Here is a 19,570-nt window from a genome sequence, read left to right on the forward strand (position 1 = left end):
TATAACACCAAATTTGTCAGATGAAGTTTTAGGTATCAAGAAAGAATTCTGTGGATTTTTGTGTTGTCAGGGTATCTTAGATTGTAATTTTATGTATTTTCCTTTTGGTACCTCATAAAAATTAGCAGGGCTTTCTTGAGGTGCATGCTTTGTCAATGCAATTTGATGATGGAGAAAGACATTTAAGTCCAGAATGATTGGTGTAAAGTACAATGGATGAGACTGTATAGTTGAATTTTCCAGATGATAGAAAATTGACAGTAAAGAAATATATTCAAAATAGATTTTGAAAGAATTGTTGAATGTTTAGCTGTCACTACATATTATCTTGGACACAGTACAGATAATCTGAATGGAAAATTACACTGAAAATGTCTTCCCCTGAGTTATATTTGCTGGTTCTTACATAAAATGTTATTTATAGAACAGATTTTATTGTCTCTTCTCTTGCTTTATTCCTTTATAACCTTCTAGCTAACTGTCCTGACTTCAGACCTCTGTTAGAGCTGCCAGATGTGCTCTCCTGGCCCATGAAATCAAGCGTGGGTGAGACCTGGTGCAGAACAGGAAGGCGACCCATACTTGGTTTCAGAGGCTGCGAGAATACCTGCGATTTAGAAGGAATACCATTTATGTTTATGCAGGCCTTCCAGAGAACAAATAAAATACATTATAGACATAAAAAATAAGAGATGAAATTTGTGATTATATTGCATTTCTGTTCCAATGGAATTTTTAAAAAACACATATTCTGAGTAAATTGAACCAGGTTGACAGCTAATCCTTTGATGTCTCTGTTAATGATTTTAAAACATTATACAAATCCAGAACTGTTTACTCCTTCAAAGTATACCTCCTCTTCTCCCACTTCTCTTGGCTATTGTGTTCCATTTGCCCTTGCTCTGGACTAGTTCCTTGGGTAACTAACAGAGATGGGTGGACAGAGATGCCATGACAGGAGTATGGATTTTGCTGGGTCCTCATTTCTGCTTGGGCATCTATCAACTCTTTTTCCAACATATTTTTGTTTCCCACACAGCCCCACTCACAGATGCTTGCCTATAGGGCCAAAAATCTCTAGTTAGCAATCTGCCAGAATCCTGCTTTTTTGTGTAGGAGATTGGAGTTTTTTCAAATAATCCATCTGGTAAAATGTAGAGAAGTAGAGAAACTGAGGTAAATAAAATGTATATTGTTAAATACTTTATTGCATACATTGTACCTATGCTGATAATTAATTTATAGACTATATCTGTTGAGCTGGTGTTGGTTAAGGCTTTATTTGCTTGTTTGTTTGTTCTATACTCTTTAAAAACTTTTGTGGGTGAGTAGGGAGGGTATAATGGTGTTGATATATGTTGTCATCCCTTAGGCCAGAGGAACCATTTCACAATTACTTTTTATTTTCTCAACAAGAACTCTGAAGGCCTGTATCTTTGGCACAGAAAATTAAGCTATAAAGACAAGTTTTGCCAAGTATATATTACATATCTCCTGGCCATGGATTTTGGTAGGCTGCGAGAAAAAGATGAAATTCATTTCCAAAGAAGATTTATTTTGTATTTCCTTAATTGACTTCCATATTTGTAATACATTTTCTATTTATAAATGGAATTTCTTTGTTCCACTTAAGGTACCTTAATTTATAAACACACAAAATTAATAAAGGACATTTCCCCATTTTGTTGGGTTCTGAGAAGAATAAACCAAATTCTTTGCCCAGGCTTTTACTTTGTTGGAAAATGCATTGGAGAAACATGGTATTCTTTGAATTATCTCAATTAAAGAGCTTCTCCTGGACATTCTAAAGAAGTGCTGTCTGGTAGATTTTTCTGTGTTGACAGAAATGACCTACAATCTGCACTAATCTGACAGACATTAGCCACAGGGCGCTTGAAATATGGCCAATGAACTAAATTTTAAAATTTATATAGCAACATGTGATCAGTGGCTACTATATTGTAAAGCATAGTTCTAGAGTACTTTATTTAGATAATTTTTTATAGATTACAAGTTTACCAAAATTCAGCTTTATCTATTCTCTTATGAATTTGATAGGTTTTGGTTAGTGGCTTAAGTTTATGTATTTTAGAGCAGTTTTAATACATTACCATGTATTTTGACTTAGTACTTTTAGGCTGTTACTAAACCAAACACAATACCATCAATTGGATAATTTATAGATAACAGAACTTTTTATCTCACAGCTCTGGAGGCTGGGACGTCTAAGGCACCAGCAGATTCATTGTTCGATGAGGGCCTGTTTCATGATTCCTAGATAATACCTTCTCACTTTGTCCTAACGTGATAGAGAGGGCAAGCAACTCCTTCAGGCCTCTTTTATAATGGCACTAATTCCATTCTTGAGGTGTCTGTTCTTGTGACTTAATCACCTCCCAAAGGCCTCCCCTCCTAATACCATCAACTTGGAGGTTAGGATTTCAACATACAAATTTTGGGGCAACACAAACATTCAAACCATAGCATTCTTATACCATAAACTACTCACAAAATACAGAGTGAGCTAAAACAATTCTCCAAGTTTTAAACAATTTATATGGTTGCCACTTTATTTTTAATGAAAACAAATTAGATTTATGCTGAAAGCTAAAAGCTGGCCAATTATCAAGTGATCCCACAGTTACTGAGTGTTACTACTTGGACAGCATTAAATAAACCATTCTTTAAGTTACAAAAAAAGGATTTGAGGTGATTCCTCTCTTCAATGATCTTATAGTCTTGATAGAAAGGCAAAACTAGCAGTTGTGAAATAATTAAAAATAAAGCAGTGCTAAACTCTATTATGTAAAATAGGAGTATATATGAAGGAGAGATCAGTGTGGATCATAGTAGCCAATCTCTGCACTTTAAAGTTAAAAGGACTCTTAGAAATCATTCATTTGGAGTTTTAGAAATAATGAAATTGTATTTTGTCAGGTTTACATAGTCAAGATTTCACAGCCAGCTAATGACATGTCCAGTGCTTGAATAAAGGTCTCCTGACCCTCAATTTTGTGATCACTTTTTACTGGTTAGCCTTATACCTCCTATTGGAGGAGTTTGTCCTTAACAATTCATTAAGAGATAGCTTGGGGTCAGCAATTATAAACCGAGTTCTATTGCAAATATCAGTTTCATGTAGCAGAGTATTCCCTAAACTTTAGTTGTTTACTCAACACATTCACAATGTTTTTTTCATATCCTTCTACCATCTGTAATATTATTTATCCTTTTTTTCCATTTAAAATTCATTACAAGGAAAATGAAAGGCCAGAATTATTTGTCATAAGTAAAATGTAACTAGGAAGTAAACACCTGAAAAATAAAAGCTAAGCTATAAATTCCCAGGCAGGCACTTTGCCTAAGCCAGAGGACTGTTCCCTTTCTTATAAAGGAGATTAGTGAATAATGGAAAAATATTGATGCCATAGTCCTACATTACTATAAAGAGCAATCGTTTACTTTACCTCCAGTTTCAAAATTGTGAGATTTACAAGGTCCAACTGTGGAAGCTAATATATGTCCTATTGACCTCCTTATGGCTGTTTTGTGACTGCCTTAGGAAGAAATTAGCCCTGGACCTGCAGTTCTGCATGAGCTCATGTGCATGTCTGCATGAATTTGTGTGTCTGTATTGGTTGGTGGCGGGGATTAGGGAATGGTGGTTACTTTTTAAATTGTGTAATAATTGTGTACATTTCCTGATTTTCTTTCTTCATTAAAACAAAGCTCTTTTGAACTGGTTGCTTTTGTCCTTTACGAGGGAAAGTAATTGTATAGTTAATCCTACTTTTTTCTAATGTAATTAAATGGAATTTAGATAGATTATCTCTCCATATACAAACATGCAATTCTTATCATTTATAAAGCAAAAAATCACTAAAAACCCTTTTATTGTTTTTGTTAGAGCAGTCGGGGCACATTAATAACTCTGAGGCTTATGAAAGAATGACATGCATTTTTCTCTTAAAGATGAAGAATGCTGTCAAAATATACTTTTAAAAATTAAGAAAAATAAAGATGATTCCTACAAATATCAAGTGAGGATATTTCACAGTTTTTTTAACCCATTAATGAGAACCCTCAGTATGGTGAATCAGTTGTAAAGAGACTTTGGAAAGCAGATATTTGTATAGTTAGTTTGGAAAAGTGTGATGAAATATGTTTGCTGAGTTAGAGAAAATGCTCATTAATGTCCCCCAGGGCAATAAAATCTTAATCTTTGAACATATATTTTCAACCAGAGAGGAGATGGTTTGTGTCACTACCAGACAAAAATATACAAGTTAAAAGTAATCTGACCAACTCTAGGTACTGACCAATAGTAAATGGTAAATAAAACAATGACATATTTCCTGGTTCTTGGGAACCCAGGTAATTTTTCCCCTCAGGGTTTATTTGGCAAAGTCTGGTGACATTTTTGGTCTTGGCACCTGGAGAGTGCGACCATCATCCAGCATACAGTCCAGGGATGCTGCTAAACATCCTATAATATAAAAACATCAGTTATTTCTGCCTCCTCTCATACCCCCAGAGAAAGATTATCCCAGCCAAAATGTCAGTGGTTCTCAAGTTCAGAGACACTACCCTAGAGAATTAAATCACCTTTGTACAGGCCTGGTAGTGCTCCAGTATGACACTGAAAGGGCTTGCTGCCATTCTTTTGTCTGTTTTGGATAATTTTTCTTACTAATGCCATAAGATTTTCCATGCAATACAATGTTTTTGTATTGTCTGAATGTACCCAGAGGAAGCAGACATAGTGAGCTAGGCTAGAGCTCTACTTCGTTATTACATTTCTTGTCCCTCTCTCATTCTATTGTTGTTTTCTTACATTTGAATTGAAAAAAAAAATCTAAAAATAAATGGTGAAGAAATGTTAAAACATTCATTATATGTCACTGCGACCATTTTAATGAATGTCATTCCATTTTCTACAGGATAACATTATTTTCAGTTGACTATATCCTTTCCTGATTGACACTATGATCCTTGAAAAATAAATAAAGCTTGATGCACAATAATGTAGTATAGGAAAGAAGTACATATCAGTAAAGCATAGACTCTCCCTGCTCCTAATTTCCTCCGGTTAGAAAGTTAAGGAAAACTGACATATTCTCTAAGAAAATATGGAGTTGGAAACACCATACCTCATTATTTTCAACCCTTCAATAGATTGAATTGAAAATCAGCAATTAAGAGCAGTCTTCTCTTATACCTCCAATTTAGTGAAAAGGTAAAAACAGAAGGAAAATTCATTTATAACATACTATGATATTCCTGGAACAACCACTATAATTTTTGTGTATTTGTTCAGACTTTTACTAGGAACAGCCTCATTTTCTTGTCTATTTAACTTAATGTTTTTTAATGTAACATATGTTTCTTGGAATAGACACAAGCATACTGAGATGAGGATGAAGACTTGCTTTTGTACCCAAGAAACTCCTATGTCAGTACCCAGAGTTGTAATTGTAGAGAATATGCAATAGTATATACTAATTTTTCACTTAATATTATACTATCAGAATTTTTTTCATGTTGCCACATTGTTTTCCTAATTATCATTTAATGGCGTGATTTATGTAGATTTAAAAACAGCTCAAGTTTTCTGTAAGAAATACAGTATAAGGCCGGGCGCGGTGGCTCAAGCCTGTAATCCCAGCACTTTGGGAGGCCGAGACGGGCGGATCACGAGGTCAGGAGATCGAGACCATCCTGGCTAACACGGTGAAACCCCGTCTCTACTAAAAAATACAAAAATCTAGCCGGGCGAGGTGGCGAGCGCCTGTAGTCCCAGCTACTCAGGAGGCTGAGGCAGGAGAATGGCGTGAACCCGGGAGGCGGAGGTTGCAGTGAGCTGAGATCCGGCCACTGCAGTCCAGCCTGGGTAACAGAGCGAGACTCCGTCTCAAAAAAAAAAAAAAAAAAAAAAAAAAAAAAAAAAAAAAAAAGAAATACAGTATAATTTATAGTTGCATTTCTCATATAAGTAATCAATAGGATCACACTCATATACAGGAGTAAAATTATCCTCCAAATAACCTGCACAGGGCCCGGTACTTGCTAGGTGCTTAAAAAATATTGATTTTTCTTTTATTCAAGCTCTAGAATTTTTATACTGGAAGGAATCATGACATTGGCACATTCCTTTTTTCCCTTTTTATCTTTTTTAATAGTAAAGAAACTGAGACCTTGTTAATTTAACTGGAGCAATGTAGAACTCTGTAGTTGAACTTAAAATATTAGGTTCAAGTGCTATCTCTGCCTCTTATTGGCTGTATGATAATAGAGGAGCCACTTTACTTCTTGAGACATTTCTCTATATATTGGAGAGAGAGTTGTATTAGGTAAAATATGTTTAAGATTTAAGTTTTTTTTTTTTTTGCTTGTATCCAAGATCTCATGCTGATAAAATTGATATAAAAATAGTGGTAATGTGAATTAGCACAACCACTAGGAGGAAGAATATGGAGTTTCCCCAAAAAACTAAAAATAGAACTATCATATGATCCAACAATCCAAGTTCTGGGTATATATCAAAAAAATGTATATCAAAGAGTTATCTTCCTCCCATATATATTGCAGCACTATTCACAATAGCCAAGGTATGGAATTAACCTAAATGTCCATCAATGGATTGATGGATAAAGGACAGGTGGTACATTTACATAAAGGAGTATTATTAGCCATAAAAAATGAAGTCATTTTATTTACACAGAACAGGAAGACAATATGTTTAGTGAAATAGGCACAGAAAGATAAATATTGTATATTGTCACTCATGTGGGAGCTAAAAATATTTTGAACTCGTGGAGATGGTAGAGTGGTTGTTTCAAGAGGCTGGGAAGGGTAGTAGGGAGGAAGGATAAAGTGGGGATAGTTAATGGGTACAAGTATACAATTATGTACAATGAATAATATCTAGTATTTTGTAGCACAATAGGGTGACTATAGTTAAACATTTATTATATATTTAAAAATAACTGAAAGAGTAGAGTTGGAGTGTTTCTAACACACATACATAATAAGTGGTTGAGGTGATGAATACTCCAATTTACTTGATTTGATTATTGCACATTATATGCCTATATCAAAACACTACATGTATGCCAAAAACATATACAACTATTATATACCCATAATCATTAATTTTTTTAATTTAAAAATCTATGATCTCTTTAAGGACAAAAATTTTCCAAGGCAAGTATTAATCTACTAAATAAGCTCACTGTGTAAAGAGCCCCAGAGTACTGTAAAATAATATGTATTCATTTGGAAACAAAAACTGGTATTTTAATAGCACACTTCAAACATTTTAGGTGGGTTTTTACTATTAATCTTTAGTTACACTTTCAGGTAGATGGTATGCTTCTCTGTTTATTTAAGGAAACTTCAACTGAGTGAAGTTGCCACATTTTTCTAAATAACTCATCTAGTATATATTCCATTATGCCAATGTCTAGAAAACTGATGTGTTCATTCAAAAACATTACTTCAACCTGTCAGTCGCAGTCTTTTTCTTACCTCTTTACAGTTTAGGAAAGCCCTTTTGGGAATGGTTTTGTGATCCATGACTATTTAAAAATCTCATCAGGGAAGTAGGAAATAATTTTCTTCTTATCTCACATGAATTGTTCTTGTAGCAAAGAGACTGTCGAAAACATTCTCTTCATCATTCTTCAGGAAAATGTTAAGCATTGAGGGCAAGGAAGCCCCTTAAATTAGAGACCCAGAGGTATAGTAGAAAGTGTTCCAGAGTTGAGATGAGAGTTCTATACTCCTGTCTTATCACATATACTGACTGGTGTGATTCAGCTAATTTCCAGGAAGAGCAACTATAAAAGTGAGGGAGGTGCACCAGATGATCTCCAAGATCTTGCACTCTATTTTCTACTCTCTCCTTGTGTATCTTCCCCACCCACTTTACTGTTCTGTGCAGGGAAGGGAGATCTGTAGCTCTGTTGTATTAAAATAAAAACTTTAGACAAATATAGCAGAGTTTAGTTGAGCAAGGTATAAATCAATGTGGGCAGGGAGCATTTGTGGATAAAAAATAGAGGTGAAGCACAGAAACAGCTTGCTTGGTTGCGATTTGCATTTGTCTCGCTTGACCATGGTCTGATCAGTTGGCCACCTGTGACTGACTGAAGCTTGGCTACTGTGACTGACTGAGATTCAGCTAGTTGTTACAAAAGTATACTGCTATGTTAGGCTTCAAGTTAGTTTCTGTACTGTTAGGTTGCATTTTATTATGTAAAGAGTCAAGTACAGAGGCATTCACAGGCCAAATTTAGTTTAAGAATTTTCCCTTTTTGGTCAGCCTCTCAATTTTGAGAGATTTGACCAAAACCTTGGACATGGATTCTACTCTTTTGCCATCATAAATTGACTTACTTGGTCTTAGTATGGAATTTCCAAGTCAGTTCAGTAATTCTTTATGATCCTGATGATCTAATCAAAGTGAGACTATTCAAGGATTGCTAGATGGCTGCATACACAAATTTAATACTTGAGAGGAGACCGCACATCATGGGAACTATTATATAATGACCATCAGGATAATAATACCAAAAGACCTAAGTGTACTCCATAACAGGAGCCCCTACAAACTGAACCAATCAAAATCAAGCAAATTGAAGTTGAACTAATATAGACAGTTCAGTAGTATTTGAATCCAGTTGATCACAGTTGGTGTTTAGGATGTGATGGTGATTAAAGACCATAGTTCACTGTAGAATTATCTGATTTAAGAGGAATACAATTTTGTCGTTAGCCAGTTATTTTAAGTTATGGTAACCTGGAGACCCACTAGAAGACATAAAGATTAGAAAACCCTGGAAAAGCCAGGCTTGCCACTTACCACTTACGATGTCTGCAAACCAACTGTTAGTGGTTCCTATACACATTATGTGTTCCTATCTCTTGAGAAATTTCATTGATTATTTGATGGCAGGGTTTCAAAAAACAGGTTTCAGCCAACTTTTAAATTATGCTTTCAGTAGTAGCAAAAAAAGGGGAAATATAGATACATCATTCAGTTTTGTTCAATACCTTACAAAAGCCCCTAGCATGACAAAAAAGGAAATCTAAAACTGTATGATGTTTCATTAAGTGCTTTTTGCTGAACATGTATGATTTTATCCACCATTCAGAGTGATTTCTATCAGTACGAACCCCTAGGAGGCCTTGTTGGCCACAAAGTCCAATATTTTTCTACAATTTACATATAGTTTCAAATTCCATGCTACAGGTACTCCACTACCACCCAAGAGTGAGCCCTCATTAAACCTCATTGGAGTCTTTCCTCATTGGAAACTAGATTATCTTTACAAACCCAACAATTGCTCCAGTTTTTTGCTAGAGCATAAGCCTTAACTTAAAAAAAAAAAAATCCACAAATTGTAGTCCTACAGACTTTCCTGCAGGGAAAAGGAAAAGATTAGGACAGCATCAAATGAGGAAAAAACAAAAAGGGTAGTCCTTTCATAATAGCCTAGAAAAGAAGCCTTTTTCTGTAATCTTTGGAAAGCCGTTCACATTTAGGATGCCATTTGCTTCTGCAGAGAAACTTCCCTGGTCAGCTTTCCGTAAAAGTCTCCAATGAGTATGCAGCTGTAAGAGTCTGGAGGGTCATTTTCAGTTGTGAGATAATTTTGCTGCAGTGAGGGCGGTGAAAAGAAGTTGGTATGATCCCTTTCAATGGAATTCAAGGGCAGTCTCTCTCTGATGTCATTTCCAGAAGACCTAATCTCTAAGTTCTAGATCTTCAAAGATTTGGTTGTTCTCAGTTGGTGAATTATAAAAAGCTTCCTTTACCTGGTGAAAATACACTTTTCCATAATGCATTAAAGCCTTATAGCATTTAGTCATATCAAGGTTTAGGAGACCAAAAGATACATGAGGTCCCATCATTAAGGACAGAGACTTTTCAGTGACTATTTCATAAGAGATCAACTTATGTTTTCCACTGAGGGTGGATCTGATTGCCATCAAGGCCAATGGTAATAACTTTGGCCAAGGCAATCTAATCAATTCAGTTAACCTCGCCAGTTTCAGTTTTAAGATGCCATTTGTTCAACCTTTCTAGAAGACTGAGGGTGAAAGAGATAGTGGTAATTCCATTGTGTTCATACCACCTTATTTAATTGCTTTATAAATTATCCAGTAAAGTGTGTACATCTACTGCTGGAGATTTTTGCCAGGAATGTCCCATGAAGGAAACATATTTTTGAATATCCTTTTAGCTACTCTTATAGTATTGGACTTCCTGTGTGGAAAGTCCCAACTGGGGAACATAAACTATTGAAAAAAATACAGGGCCGGACACAGTGACTCACACCTGTAATCCCAGCACTTTGGGAGGCCAAGGCAGGCAGATCACAAGGTCAGGAGATCGAGACCATCCTGGCTAACACAGTGAAACCCCGTCTCTACTAAAAATACAAAAAATTAGCTGGGCGTGGTGGCAGGCGCCCGTAGTCCCAGCTACTCAGGAGGCTGAGGCAGGAGAATGGTGTGAACCTGGGAGGTGGAGTTTGCAGTGAGCCCAAATAGTGCCTCCAGCCTGGGCGACAGAGCGAGACTCCTCAAAAGAAAAATTCATATCCCACTGAAAGTAGCAATTAAATGGAATCTCTATAAATGTTGAAATGGCCCATTAGGTAGCAGAAATGTACCCCCTGTGGTTTTGATTTTCTTCCCAGAATTATGAGTTTGACAAACCAAACATTGGTTATGAATTATTTCAGCAATTTTATAAGTTACCACACCAGTTTTTCATAATTTGTATCATTTTGTTTACTCCATGACAAGTTATAGAAGGCAGAACTTTTAATAATGGAAGCTGTAAGGACTCGGAAAAAACCAGGCCGTCATCCAGACTTCCCATGAGTCCATGCTGAACATTGATTTTACATCCTTCTAAGTACCAGTTTTGTTTGTTCAATTCAGGTGCATAGCACTGTTTCTCAAGTAAGTTATCATAGGTAATGTTAAAATAAAAATTTAGACAAAATAAATTTAATAGGTTTATTTGAACAAAGAACAATTTAAGAATTGGGTGGTGCTCAGAATCAAAAGATTCAGAGTGCTCTGCTACAGCCATGCAGGTGGTGAGCTTTCTTCACATGGAGGGAAAACAAGTAAAATATACTAGATTAGTTTAGAGCAGAAGGACACTAGTCAGAGGTTAGATGGTAGTTTCTGATTGGTAGTGTCTCTAGTTTCATTATAGTCTTTACATTGGGCTCTGGTTTGCTTATAGGAACCTAAAGCACTGGGGCTGTCTCAGTGTAATGGCTTCTATATTAGGATTTTTTTTTAAAGAAACAATTCCCCCTTTTTTCATCTTCTCTTTTATGAGATTGACCAAAATATAGGCATAAGCACCACTCCCTGCACCATCATGGCTGGGTTGTCTTTTTCTTGGTGTAGAACTCGTAAGTCATGATGTCAGGCTTATTAAAGAAAGGTTCCTTTTATTTCATTTTTGTACTCTAATTGCAGTGAGACCATCTGATGTACCATCAATGGCTGTGGACATGTGTTTAAGACTCTTGAGAGAATACAGTGCACAAAGGTGATTGTAATGATGACGGTCAGGAGGATAATATCAAGATACCAACGCATTCTCTTTAGCCAATTTCCCAATGAACCAAACCAGCTAAAATGAAATAAAGAATCAACCAGAGAGGGATTCAACTGGTTTTAGCCATGCGGTCCATTAACTTATAGTAATTGAGTTTCTGCAATACGAGAGGTATTTATTCAGGTACAACAGGATATGTTAGTTATTGCACTGACTCCTCCTTTTTCAGCCAATAGATGGTCCAATGCAATCTGATTAGCTAAAACAACTTAAGATAATTTAGAGGTTTTTCTTGGGCAATCATAGCCTTAGATGTAGAGTCAGCTATAGTAACTTATGTCAAAGACAAATTTCTGATCATCACGTTATTTGCATTCACCCCAAGCCACAGGGAAAGATACCTAAAAAATGATGCCCACCTAGTAGGGTTGACATCTGCTGTAAGTTTCTTTTTAATCTATAATGTAGTTTTAGAGGCATAGACCAGTGTTTAGCTTCTGATTGATTATAGTTTGACAATGATACTATTAAAATACTTAGTCTGCACTGGTCTTTCATTCTCTATCAAGGTATGGGGTGGTCCAAGCATATGGCTGAGAGTTAAATAACCTCCACAGATAAAGATGTACCCTAGGGGTGCACATAAGGTTTCTCCTTGGGTAATTTTATTTGTGAAGGTATTAGTTACAATAGAGGCACTGACCATTTGTAACCAAGAATCTGATACTGAGTTATTACATACTAGAAGTCTGCAAAAATACATAGGTGGATAGAAATTCTTGCAAAAGACTCTCTTAAAGTCCTTTTTTTTTTTTTTTTAACCAGGTAGCCTCCATATAATACAGTCAACTAACTTGGACATTGGCCATCCTAGTCTATGGTTGGGTTAGATTAAAATAAGTATAAGAATAAATGGCTCTAGAAATTCAGTGACAGTGTGAACTAAAGGATCTCTAAAATCATAGGATGATTTTGGCTTAGCATGGCAAATCCAGCTTTTAAGTAAATTTCCTCCAGAAGCTATTGACTGTGATATTCCAATTATGACATAATTTTACCACCCACAGATAAAAAGGAAGAAAAAGAAACAGGAGAGAAAAAAATGGGGGCTTAATGATAGGGAGGGAGATTCTTGATCCATGATCTTAGGAAAACAGTCCATCTACTTCTGGGGAGAGATTTTCCTGGTGAGTTTTACTGAAACATTGTCAACTGGTGTACATTTCCAAAAGGCTGAGGTAAGTTAAAAAACATGAATTTAAGACTTAAGGCCTTGAAGCTTTGTTGCTGTGTGAGTGATGAGAAGAACATAATACGCTCCCTTCCAATGAAGCTCAAGGGAAACCTCTCTTTGGTGTCATTTCCAAAAGACCCAATCTCTAGGTTGTAGGTCATGGAAAATCTATTGATCAATCAATAGGTCCTGGTAGGCTTTCTTTTACCTGGCAGAAGTATACTTTGACATGTATCAAGGCTTTGCAATATTGAATTATACCAGAGGTTTCAAGATACTTCAGGTTTAATTGTTAAGGGTATAGGTCTTTCACTTACTATTTCATAAGTTGTCAACTTGTGCTTTGATTTTCAGTAGGGGTAGATCTAATTGCCATTAAAGCTAGTAGTAATGCTTTTTGCCAAGGAAATCTAATAGATTCCAATGGCCGATTTTAGTTTTAGGATACCATTTGTTCATTCAACCTTTGCAGAAGACTTGGGATAATAAGGATAATGCTAGTGCCATTTTGCAAAACTTTATTTAGTTGTTTAATAATTTGTCCAATAAAATGAGTTTCTCTATCACTGAAAATCTTCCCAGAGGCACTCCATGAGGGAAATGCATTCTCTCGTAACTTTTTGCTTCTTTTGTGTCATTGACCTTCCTGCAGGGAAAGGCTTCAATCTATCCCAAGAACAGGCATACAATTATATGAACATACTGGTAACTCATTGGGGTTGGCAACTGAATGCAGTGCACCTGGAGGTGTTCCAGTGGTCCAGCAGGTGATGGTAGTATAGTTCCAGAAACCTTGTTTTTTCCAGGATTATGAATCTGACAAATCAGATATTGGTTATAAACTGTTTTTGCAACAATCACTTCAGCAATACTTTTTCATAATTTGTACCATTTTTGTCTACACTATGGTGAGTTGTGGAGTATAGAGTCTTTAATTGCAGTGATTTTAAGGACTCAGGGAGGACGAGGCAGTTTTCTGGGCCCTCAGTGAGTCCATATTTAGTACTAAGTTTGTATTTTTTTAGTGCCAACTTTGCTTCTCTAGTTTAGGTGCAGAGCATTGTTTATTAAATACATTATCATAGGTTATTTGAATCAATCTTATGAAGTTCATTTAAATGGCATATACAAACACTTTCAGAAATAGCTAACTTACCATGGAAATCCACTAGGGCAGTTTCTCCTTATTTAGGGTCAGGTTTATGAGTGTGAGCTTCAATTTTAATAATAGTAACTTGTGAGGGCAACAAAGCAGGAGAAAGAAGCTCATTCACTTGGGGTCACTTTTTTATTGAGGTCCTACTAGAAGTGAGGAATATTCTTTGTTTCCATAATATGACAACATTATGGACCACCCCAAAGGTATATCTACTATCTGTATAAATTGACTGATTTGCCCTTAGATATTTCACAGGCCTAACTGAAAACATGTCACTCTGCTGGTTGGGCTGACTTAAATTGGGGAAGAGTTTTCTTTTCTATTAGTTTATATTGAGTTGTCATAACACACACTGCTTGGTATTTTCCTTCTGAATTTTTGACATAAGATCCATCAACAAAAAGCATTAGCCCAAAATTATATAATGGAGCATCCTGTAAATCTGTATGAGGGGTCAATAGCTATGATGTCACATTTACACCATTGTGGTCCTCATCATCACCAGACAAAGATGGTAAAGTAGCAAGATTAAGTATTTTGCAGTATTTTAGATGGAGACTATGAAGAGACAGAAGAATAATTTCTCAAGATGTTAGTCTGCTTGCTGAGAACTCTTGAGTGAATGAAATTTAATAGTCTTTCCACAACATGTGGAGCTTGAAAATAAAGTTTATTTCCTAAAACTAGCTCTGGTAAAACCTCTACCAATCTGACTGCTGCTGTCACTGCCTTTAATCAATAGCTGCTGAGTCTAATTGCAGGCTCTAATAAATGGTGGATGGGTCTGTGTTTTCCTCCATGTTTTTAGCAAGAACTCCTAAAGTTGGCTGTCATGTTCATAAATAAGATGAAAGGTTTGGTATAATTTGAGAGTCCTAACATAAGAAGTTGTTGTAGGGCCACGTTTTTTTGGCTGAAGGTCTGCTCATGGCCTCCCAAGTAAAGACTCTGGGACAAAGTATTTTGTAAATTAATAAATGGGAGGTGTCAAACAAAAAAAATTGGACCCAAGACTTAAAATACCTACAAGTCCAAAGAAACCTCTTAATTGTCTTTCAGTCATGGGTCTTAGGAAACTTCCAGGTGAGAGGGAATTCCTTCTGCAGTCAGATTATTTCCCAAATAATGAACCCGTTTTTCCTGGAAAACTGTAGCGTTCCCATAGAAGCCTTATGCTCTTTGTAAGCTAGTTGTTGCAGCAAGTAAGTTGAATCTGTTCCTGGACCTTCTTTAGTAAGAGAGCACAGCAGCAGGTCATCTACCTGTTCATTAAGAGTAGAATTCCTAGGGAATTGTAAATTTGCCAAATCCTGATGCAATATCTGAGAAAAATAGGATGGCACTTCAGTAAACCCCTGTAGCATTACAATCAAAGTACACTGTTGATTTTTCCAAGTAAAGACATGTAAGTATTGACTCTATCAACTGGGGTACTAAAGAAGACTGAGCAAAGACTCACTGCTGTCAACCATTTTGAATGTGGGGTTACATTACACAAAAAAATAGAGGTTGGACCACTGGAAATCTTGGTATTACAATCTTATTTACTATATGCAAATCTTGAACAATTTCATACATTGAGTTTTTTAACTGGTAGGATTGGAGTGTTATAAGGGCTAGTGCAAGAAATTGTAAGTCTTTGTTTAAGTCCTTTATGATGGTAAGAATTGCTAAATAGCTACTGGTTTTAGTGGACATTGAGGCAATTTAGGTAGGGGCTTACAATAATCTACTTGGATTTTTATAAGTTCAACATCTTTAATTTTTCCTATTTCAGTTGAAGAAGTCCACAAATATTTAGGTACTTCAGAAAGGTCAGGGTTTATATAGGTTTGAGTTTCATGTTATCCACATGTTATGCCTATAGGGAACAGAAAAGTTCAGGTTTAGAAGAGTTAGGAAATTTGAAGATTCTGTCTCCTGCTGAAGAAAATTTTATGTGACCACTTGATTTAGAGAGCAAGTTTTGTCCCAGTAGATGCACTGAGGCAGTATCATGTAGTAAGAAGACATGTTTTTCTGAAAATGGTCCAAGTGTCAATTGAACAGGTTCAGACATAGGGACCTGTTGCACTTGATTTCAAACCCCACCACAGAAAATTCTCTTTACTTTGAGGGATTCATTGATTTATGAGGATGGGGTTTAAAGTAGATACATTTTCTACCAATAATGTACAGTATTCCCCCGTTAATCTGAATCTTAATTTTGTCTTGTTCATTCAGAGGTATTATGGGAGGCAGTTTAGGGGAGAATTTCTTGAAGCCCCATCAGTGTTGGTGATTATTCTGGGAGTCAAACCCCAGGGGGCTTCCTGAAGTAGAGAAAGTCTGGGCAAAGATAAATGAGTGTATCAGATGACTGGTGTAACAGTGGACAGTTTCTGTTCTAGTGGCCTGGCTGTTTACAGTAAAGACATCTCAATCCACAGGTTTCTTAAGTTTGAGACCTCTTGGTTTTGATTTACAGTGCACACAAAGAAATCTTCTTGGTCCCTATAGTTGTTGTAACTGTAAAGACATGAGACTATTTGCTTTTTGATTGTTCCATTATTCTAGAGTCTTCTCAAAATGTCCGGCTAGGGATCAAAATGTTCAGCTAGGAACACTAATTCAATCATATCTGTACTTTCCCATCTTAGTTTATGTTTTCTAATTAAGCTGCTAAATTCAGGGCAAACAAATTGTTCCATTTATAAACAGAACAATTAAGGCTATTTCAATTCCTTTAGAAAACACCCCTTGTTGTATTTCAAGCCTGAAGAGTGTGTGTGTGTGTATATGTGTGTGTGTGTGTGTGTGTGTGTGTGTGTGTGTTTTGTATGGTTTGTTGGTTGGTTTTGAGACAGGGCCTCACTCTGTCACCCAGACTGGAGTACAGTGACTTGATCTTGGTTGACTGCAACCTCTGTCTCCTGGGCTCAAGCAATCCTCCTGCCTTAGCCTCCCAAGTAGCTGGGACTACAGGTGCATGCCACCTGTAGTGGCATGTAGTGCAGGCCTAGCTAATATTTGTAGTTTATGTAGAGATGGGGTTTCACCAGATTGCCCAGGATAATCTTGAACTCCTGGGCTCAAGCAACTCACTGGCTGTGGCCTTCCCAAGTGCTGGGATTACAGGTATGAGCCACCACAGTTGGCCCCCTGGAATGTAAATAAATAATATTTCTAAACAGACTTTAATCTAAAACTAGTTCAAACTTGTTCATCCTGTGTTTTTTTTTTTTTCTGTAAGATTGTATGATAGACCAGTCAATCTGGAAAATTCTTCAGAATTGAATATAAAAGATTTTCAGCAATTATTTCCAGCTCTATTTGGCCCTCCTCTTGAGGAGATATTCTAGGGGTCTTTAATATTCTCTAGATTTTCCTATTCCACTCCTGCCATCTGTTTATGAGCTTCACAGGGCCCCAATATCATATGAATAAATTGATAAAGATCAGGGATTCCTGGATCATATGCTCCAATAAGGATTCTTGAGTTTTTCAGTAAAGTACTCAAGGTTTTCCTTTGGATTAGGGAAGTCTTTTGCATTGGCTGTAAGTTCAGTTTTAGGATATGGAGTAAAGGTAGTTACAGAAGGCAGGCCTGCTAGATTGCACTTTGTAAGGCATTTGTCTGATTTCCTTTTGTCCATTATCTTCAGGGTAAGAAAGGTAGTTGAGCAAAAGGGTTAGTGGACTTAGAGTATATAGGTAAGGACAAAATGAATGAACAGTCAGGGTTAATTCAGTCAAGGTACAGTCCTTTTATGTAATGTTCTCAGTTTGTTGCTTAAGCTTTTCATTTGCCTTAGAGAAGGAAGATTTTAGAAAGGCAATTTTTGATTCATTTAATCTAGTAGATGTTTCTGCATGCCAATTAAAAAATATATCACATTGCTTTTGAGGAGTTTTGGATCCTTTCTTTTTTAATGTGCCTCACAAGTGAACAATTTTACCTAGGTGAAGACCTTCTTGGCTAGGCACAGTGGCTCACACCTACAATCCTAGCACATTGGGAGGCCAAGGCCAGCAGTTCACTTAAGGCCAGGAGTTTGAGACTAGCCTGGCCAACATGGCAAAACCCCATCTCTATTAAAATACAAAAATTAGCTGGGCATGGTAGCATACACCTGTAATCCCAGCTACTCGGGAGGCTGAGGCATGAGAATATCTTGAACCTGGAAGACAGAGGTTGCAGGGAGCTGGCATCACATCACTGCACTCCAGCCTGGACGACAGAATGAAGTTCTATCTCTAAACAACAAAAAAGACCTTCTTATTGTGGCCACTGTGATACTCTAATTCTAAATTATCTTTGATAAGCTTAATGCATTTTTCTAAAAATATAAAAATTCTGGGTCCATAATTCTTATACAGACTCTTTGATTCGGAAAAACCTATTATCAAAAAGTACCTGTCCAAGGCCTATAACTGAATCTCTTCCAGTTAGTCATTGAATCCAATCTGATTCTGGACCCTGTCCAGTCTAAGAATTGCTCAAATGAAGTCCAGAGAGTTCAAAACATAATCAGTGTAACTCAGTCTACCACTGCCTTCAGTTACAAACAAGAGAGCAGCGAGCACAGTGGGCTCCAAGGGCACCTCACCTGGTCACTTAGTCTATCTAGGGATCATCAGAGATCTTCTTTGAATCTCACTTATACATCAAAACTGATGAAAGAAAAAATTTAGACAAAATCAATATAATAGAGTTTATTCAAGCAAAAAATAATTCATGAATTATATAGTACTCAGAATAAAAAGATTTTCAGAGTGCTTCACTGCAGCAGCATGGGCAAGGAGCCTTTATGTTGAGGGAAGACAAATAAAATGTGCTTGATTGGTTTAGAGTGGTGAGACCCTAGTCAGAGGTTAGATAGCAGTTTCTGATTGGTAAAGTTTCTAGTTTCATTTTACTGTTTATACTGGACTCTGGTTTGCTTCCGTAGGAACCTAAAGCACCAGGACTGTCTCAGTCTAATGGCCTCTCTGTTAGGATTTTTTTAAAAATAGGATTTCAATTTGAATCAGTTTTATGGAGTTCATTCTAATTGTATATATTAACAATTTCAGTACTGGCTGAGTTAGCATGAAAATCAACCAAAGCATTTCCTTGGTTTCAGTTAATTCTTGTTCTGCTTGACATTTGGTTAGCAGTTTCATAAAACTTGTTTCTTCATTAGGTTCTAGGAATTCTTACCCAGTACAATGGTATGATCAGATTTTTAGAAATTTCATACAATTTCTAGAACACATACTAATCACACATCTGTACAAATATAACCCAAAGGTTTAGTATCACTTATTAGTTGACAATGCTTTTCATGTAATTTAATATACCAAGTAAGCTCATCTCGTTAACACCTCTCTTTTTATAAGGAAAGAGACAAATCTCTGAGAAGTTCCAAAGGCCCGTCAGGAAAATTCCAAAGATAATTTGAAATCAAGAAGTTAATTTGAAATTAAGTTGAAAAGAAGACAATTTAAAATTTTATTTGAAGGAGTTGGTTAAAAATATCAAAGGTTTAAACATTTGATTAAAATAGGATTACATGTTACAATGAAATAATAGTTATTTAACCAGTGATAATTAAATATTTCAAAG

The 19,570-nt window shown here is 36.2% G+C and overlaps 1 non-coding gene across 1 annotated transcript; it reads left to right on the plus strand.

Moving 5' to 3' along the window:
• Positions 1–511: 511 nt before the first annotated feature.
• Positions 512–606, plus strand: MIR551B (microRNA mir-551b). Its single transcript, NR_032606.1, has one exon. It is a non-coding gene; the product is annotated as a microRNA mir-551b (primary transcript).
• The last annotated feature ends 18,964 nt before the right edge of the window (positions 607–19,570 follow it).

Source organism: Macaca mulatta, chromosome 2 (genome assembly GCF_049350105.2).
Source record: "Macaca mulatta isolate MMU2019108-1 chromosome 2, T2T-MMU8v2.0, whole genome shotgun sequence".
NCBI lineage: Eukaryota > Metazoa > Chordata > Mammalia > Primates > Cercopithecidae > Macaca > Macaca mulatta.